The sequence below is a fragment of the Cnephaeus nilssonii genome, assembly GCF_951640355.1.
Source record: "Cnephaeus nilssonii genome assembly, chromosome: 13".
Lineage (NCBI taxonomy): Eukaryota > Metazoa > Chordata > Mammalia > Chiroptera > Vespertilionidae > Cnephaeus > Cnephaeus nilssonii.
This window is the reverse complement of record NC_137084.1, coordinates 60,837,118-60,843,413: the sequence shown is the minus strand read 5'-3', so window position 1 is coordinate 60,843,413 and position 6,296 is coordinate 60,837,118. Positions and strand designations below refer to the sequence as shown.

The following is a 6,296-nucleotide window of genomic DNA, read 5'->3' as shown; positions in this document are numbered from 1 at the left end:
TCTTCCTAAGGGCTCTATCTCCAAATACAGTCCCATTTGGGGTTGGAGCTTCAACATATGAATTTGGGGGGACACAATTCAATCCATAACAGGTATCATAAATAATTTGCTCAAACTTTCTTTTCTTGTTCTGTTACATTTATACCACTTATTTTAACTACTCCTTATGAAAATGATCAAAGTAGCTTTCTACACTTACTTCTAAAGGGAAGTAACTATGATTGCTCAGAGATTAGAAGCTCAGGTTATATTAAAGAGGGGCATATTAAAAAGGACTCAAGATTTTAATGTGAACAAGACCAATTCATACAGAAAAAAAATGGTAAAGGGAATTTTAGGCACTTATTGCAATGAGTATCCAGTCGGCCCTAATTTGTTTATTAAGTAGAAGATAAAACTTGAGTGGAAAAATGGAAACTTAATTAACTTAGATTGCGAGGCTGTCTATAGGAAACACATGACTTTTGACTAAAATGTGATTTGGAGGGCAATTAGGTGCCAGTATAAGCATCTGTCCTTCTGAAGGGTTTGTCAAAGTCCTGGGAATACCCTTGAAAATGTCAAGGATCCGCTGTCCTGTGTCAGTGAGACCTGAACAGCTTGTCCTTTTCTTCTTTTGAAGGTAAAATACTGAAAATTCAGGATATATTGTTTGGTGAATATTTGTCATTGGAACCACATGGTGCTAGAAATAGATCTGGGGATGTGTAGGATTGAAGGTTGCCCTCAAACTTCAGCATGAGGGGAAAAAAAGTACAGCAGTTTAAAATAATGCGAAGAGTGAACTGGTAGCTTAGAAAGCATGCTAGATTTTTTTTCTTTCTATTCTATTCAAGGAAAAACGATTTTTGAGCCCCAGTGCCTTGGCAAGGAATAATTTTTATCTTGCTACCCACTCCCGTTTTATTTTTACTAGCTGGAGCATGCTCTTGGAAGTCAGAATGAATCACTCCTGCCGATGATGAGTCCAAAGGATCGCGGAGCTGTTTTTGATGAATAACACTTTAATTTCAAATTATTCTACGTCTTTCTGAATAAACCACATAAGAAGCAATGAGTTTAAATGATAATAAGAAGCAATGAGCTTTTGAAAGAAGGGAGAAGCTCTCCGAGCAGTCCCAGTGTGAGGCTTTAAAACAGGGACTATTTCCTCAGGAACGCTGAGAGATCGCTCTTCCTGGAGGTGCTCATCTGGGGAGTGGGGCTCAGTGAGGAGTCTCTTGCTGGGTATTTGTCTCATCCTGAGACTTTGAAGCCAGGTGGGGCAGGAGGGTGCAGTGGTTAATGTCTAGCTCTATGAGGACTAGACAGACTGGGGTGCAAGTCCATTTCGGCCGTGAGTGTTCTTGGGCAACTAGATGAACTCTGAGCCTCCATTTCATTATCTGTAAAATGAGGCGGTTGTAAGGATTAACCAATGAATGCATGTAATGTGCTTACACGTTGGTAATTGTTCTGTAAATGGCAGCTCTTATTTCCTGTGAGATTCCCCACCTCGCTCAGAAAGGAAGGATGAAATGGATTCACATCAATGGACCAAGGCTCTCTCCTTTCATGCACTCACTCACTAGTCATTTCCACAACTTCCTTTGAGACTTGATTCTTTGCATTCTTTACTCTCATCCTGAGGCTTTTGTTTTGGTGTGTGGTTCAAACAAACTGATCACACATTTGAAAGTCATTGCCTTGGAGCACACTGTGGGTCCCAGGGGGCTTAAATTCCATTCGGAGGCTGCCTTGGATGTGGATGGACACTGCCCTCCTTATATTATCTTAGCTCTTAAAACTAGCTCTTAGCACTTAGGAGCTATTATCCTTTTTTTTTTTTTTTTCAAAAACTTGCTCCCACATCAGGAGAAAAACCATCTCTCCTCTATTGTATGACCCTCTCCTGAGCAGTCAACTCCGCCTGGTTGACCACAGGAGAAAGGAATGGAGCTCTTTTTGTCTCACTCATGGGCATGTTTATGCGTGCTATTATGCGTTGGAAACATTAGAACTTCATAGGGTCTCATGTTAGTAATTATGCCTCCAGCTCAAGGGTTCTTTTTACAAAAGCAAATACCTTTTTCTGAAATTTCATTTTTGGTATACAGAATGAGTGGGTTTTTGTATATTGATTTTGTATCCTGCAACTTTACTCTATTTGTTTATTGTTTCTAGTAATTTTTAGTGGTTTTTTTTTTAGGATTTTCTATATAAAGAATCACGTCATCTGCAAAAAAGTGACACTTTTACTTCTTCCTTTCCAATTTGGATCCCTTTTATTTCTTTCTCTTGCTTAATTGCCCTGGCTAGGACTTCCAGTACTATCTTATATAATAAAAGGCTAATATGCAAATTGTCCCCTCGACTGGGAGTTCTACTAGGTCCTAGGAGTTTGACCAGGGGGTGGGGCTGGCCCGCTAACCGCCTGCGGCCCCTCTTCCCAGCCGGCCTGACCTCAATTGGCCGCCCCCACCCTGATCGGGGCAGGCCAGCTGGACCCGTGCATGAATTTGTGCACTGAGCCTCTAGTGTTGAATTAGAGTGGTGAGAGTGGACATCCTTGTCTTGTTCCTGATTTTAGAGGAAAAGCTTTCAGTTTTTCACCATTGAGTATGATATTAACAGAGTTTGTCACACATGGCCTTTATTTTATTGAGTGTTTTAATCATAAATGAATGTTGTATCTTATCAAATGCTTTTTTCTGCATTTATTATTCTTTGTTTTGTTAATGTGGTATATTATATTGATCGATTTGCATATGTTGAACCATCATTGTGCCCCTGGAATGAACCCCACTTGATAGTAATGTATTATTTTTAAAATGTGTTGTTGTATTCGATTTGCTAGTATTTTGTTTAGGTTTTTATTTATTTATTTATTATTTTTTTAAAAATATATTTTATTGATTTTTTTTTTTACAGAGAGGAAGGGGGAAAGACAGAGAGTTAGAAACATCAATGAGAGAGAAACATCAATCAGCTGCCTCCTGCACACCTCCCACCGGGGATGTGCCCGCAACCAAGGTACATGCCCTTGACCAGAATCGAACCTGGGACCTTCCAGTCCGCAGGCCGACGCTCTATCCACTGAGCCAAACTGGTTAGGGCTTGTTTAGGTTTTTACATCTGTATTCATCAGATAAAAAATTTTTCTTTCTTTTTGTGTTATCCTTGAGAGGTTTTGGTACCAGGTTTATGTTGGCTTCATAAAATATGTTAGGAAATATTGCCTCTTCTTCAATATTTTAGAAATTTGAGAAGAATTGGTATCAAATCTTTGAATGTTTGGTAGAATTCACTAATGGCCCTGAACTTTTTTGGGGGTAGGAGTAGGGGAGTTTATTATTATTTTTTTAATATATTTTATTGATTTTTTACAGAGAGGAAGGGAGAGAGATAGAGAGCTAGAAACATCAATGAGAGAGAAACATCGACCAGCTGCCTCCTGCACACCTGCTACCAGGGATGTGCCCTCAACCAAGGTACACGCCCTTGACCGGAATCAAACCTGGGACCTTTCAGTCCGAAGGCCAATGCTCTATCCACTGAGCCAAAAACGGTTTCGGCGAAGGGGAGGTTTTTGATGGTTGTTTCAATATCCTCACTGTTGATCAATCTATTTAGATTTTCCAATTTTTCATGATTCAGTCTGGGAAGGTTATATATTTCTAAGAACTTATCCATTTTTTCTAGGTTATTTGGTGGCTTATAGTCTTTCATAGTATTCTAATACGATCCTTTGCATTTCTGTGATGTCTGTGGTGACTTCTCTCTGATTTCTAATTTTGTTTATATGCATCTTTTCTCTTTTTTCCTTAGTGAGTCTATCCAAAAGGTTGTCAATTTTATTAATCTTTCAAAGAACCAGCTCTTCATTGCATTAATTTTTTGTATAATCTTTTCGTTCACTATTTCATTCAGTTCTGCTCTAGTATTGACTGTTTCCTTTTTTCTGCTGACCTTGGGCTGCTTTTGTCCTTCATTTTCTAGTTCTTTAAGATTAATGTTAGGTTGTTTACCTGAGATTTTTCTTGTTTCTTGAGATAGGCCGGCAATGACATAAACTTCTCTCTTTTGCTGCATCCCATAAGTTTTTTAAAAAATATTTTATTGATTTTTTTACAGAGAGGAAGGGAGAGGGAAAGAGAGTTAGAAACATCGATCAGCTGCCTCCTGCACACCTCCCACTGGGGATGTGCCCACAACCAAGGTACATGCCCTTGACTGGAATCGAACCTGGGACCCTTCAGTCCGCAGGCCGACGCTCCATCCACTGAGCCAAACCGGTCAGGGCCATCCCATAAGTATGGTATGATTTCAATCTTCTTAAATTTGAGGCTAGTTTTGTGACCCAACATATGGTGTGTCCAGAACGTTCCATGTGCACTGGAGAAGAATGTATAATCTTATGTTCTGGGATGAAAGACTCTGTCAACTATGTCTATTTGATCTATGTGTCATTTAAGGCCAATATTTCTTTATTGATTTTCTGTTTGGATGATCTATTTAGAGGTGTCAATAGAGTATTTAGGTCTCCTACTATGACTGTGTTTTGTCAGTTCTCCCTTAAGTCTGCTTTACATATTTCAGTGCTCCCTGATTGGGTACATATATATTGAGAAGTGTTAAGTCTTCTTGATGTAGTCTCCTCTTTATCATAAAATGTCCATTTTTTTCCTTTGTTACCTTTGTTAACTTGAAATATACTTTGTCAGATATAAGTATGGCTACACCTGTTTTCCTGTGGATGCTGTTTGCTTGGAGAATCATTTTCCACCTTTCACTTTGAGTCTGTCTTTGTCTTTGCAGCTTAGGTGTGTCTGAAGGCAACATATGATTGAGGTTTTTTTTTTTTTTGCCAATCTGCTAATCTGTGACTGTTTACTGGTGAATTCAATCCATTTACATTTAGAGTAATTATTATTATTATTATTATTATTATTAAGAAAGGTACAAAAGAAGTTTACTTTAAAAATAACCCCCAAAAGTTTAAAACTTGATTTCCCCCCAAAGTCCAAATAATTGTGGTCTAACCATCAGAGTAAAGGCTTCATTGGCTCAATCCTTTGATAAGAATCAGCTCAGTTCATGCACAACAGTGTATCAAAGGGTGTGTGCAAGAGACATGCACAAGCATCACACACACAAGCACATATACCCACAAAGACAGACACACAGCTGAGTTTTTGTTGTTCTAGGCCAGTGGTTGGCAAACTGCGGCTCGCGAGCCACATGCGGCTCTTTGGCCCCTTGAGTTTTTAGCAAAGGCCAGCTTAGGAGTACCCTAATTAAGTTAATAACAATGTACCTACCTATATAGTTTAAGTTTAAAAAATTTGGCTCTCAAAAGAAATTTTAATTGTTGTACTGTTGATATTTGGCTCTGTTGACTAATGAGTTTGCTGACTACTGTTCTAGGCACTTCAGATCCATGTTCTTAAGTCTGCTGCCTGCCCATTACATTTGGCAAGTGACTTCTTTGGAAGCAGGACATTTTCTTCAAAGAAGCCCTGGATGACAACAAGCCCTGGGAAGTATCTAGCCACCACAAAGGAGGGCCCATCACTTGCAGATGCCTTTCCCACACCCATCTTCTTTGTATTCTTCCATACCATGGCCGTGAAGTGTCCAGTCCTAGAGGTGAAGCCAGGTCGCTGGAAGTTGTAGTTCTTAATTTCACTGTACCATCTATCAGCCACCTTCTTTCCTGGCTGATCGGAGGATGCCCAGGCCAGGTTCCCCCCTTCTCCCCTCACTGGCCCCGACTGGACTCCGGGCTGTGCTTGAGGATCCTCGTGCTGGCCAGCGCCTCCGAATACTGCTGAGCCTCCCAGTTGCACTTCTTGCAGAGCTTCAGTGGAGGGACGCCGTGCTGCTGCTGGTACTCGTTGTGGGCCATCAGGCGCTGTTATTAAACTGTTTGGAAGCTGACTTGCCCATGGCCGGCTTGGCATGCTCCTGGGCTCCCGCTGCCTCTCTACAGTAATTATTGATGTATGAGGATTTTAAAATATATATATATTGATTTCAGAGAGGAAGGGAGAGGGAGAGAGAGATAGAAACATCAATGAGAAACATTGATTGGCTACCTCCTGCACGCTCCCTACTGGGATCGAGCCCACAACCCAGGCATGTGCTCTAGAATGGAATTGAACTCAGGACTCTTCAGTCCTCAGGCTGAGGCTCTATCCACTGAGCCAAACCAGCTAGGGCTTAGGTATTTTTTTAAGCCATTTTATTTTTTGTTTTCTGGTAGCTTTGTGGTTCTTTTCTTTTGTGTTTCTGTCTGTCGTTTTTGTTTGGTGGTA

General features: G+C 40.4%; 1 pseudogene across 1 annotated transcript; it reads right to left on the bottom strand.

Moving 5' to 3' along the window:
* Positions 1 to 5,411: 5,411 nt before the first annotated feature.
* Positions 5,412 to 5,928, bottom strand: LOC307110171 (Golgi-associated plant pathogenesis-related protein 1-like; annotated as a pseudogene). Its single transcript has one exon. The product of its transcript is annotated as a Golgi-associated plant pathogenesis-related protein 1-like (transcript).
* Positions 5,929 to 6,296: the final 368 nt, after the last annotated feature.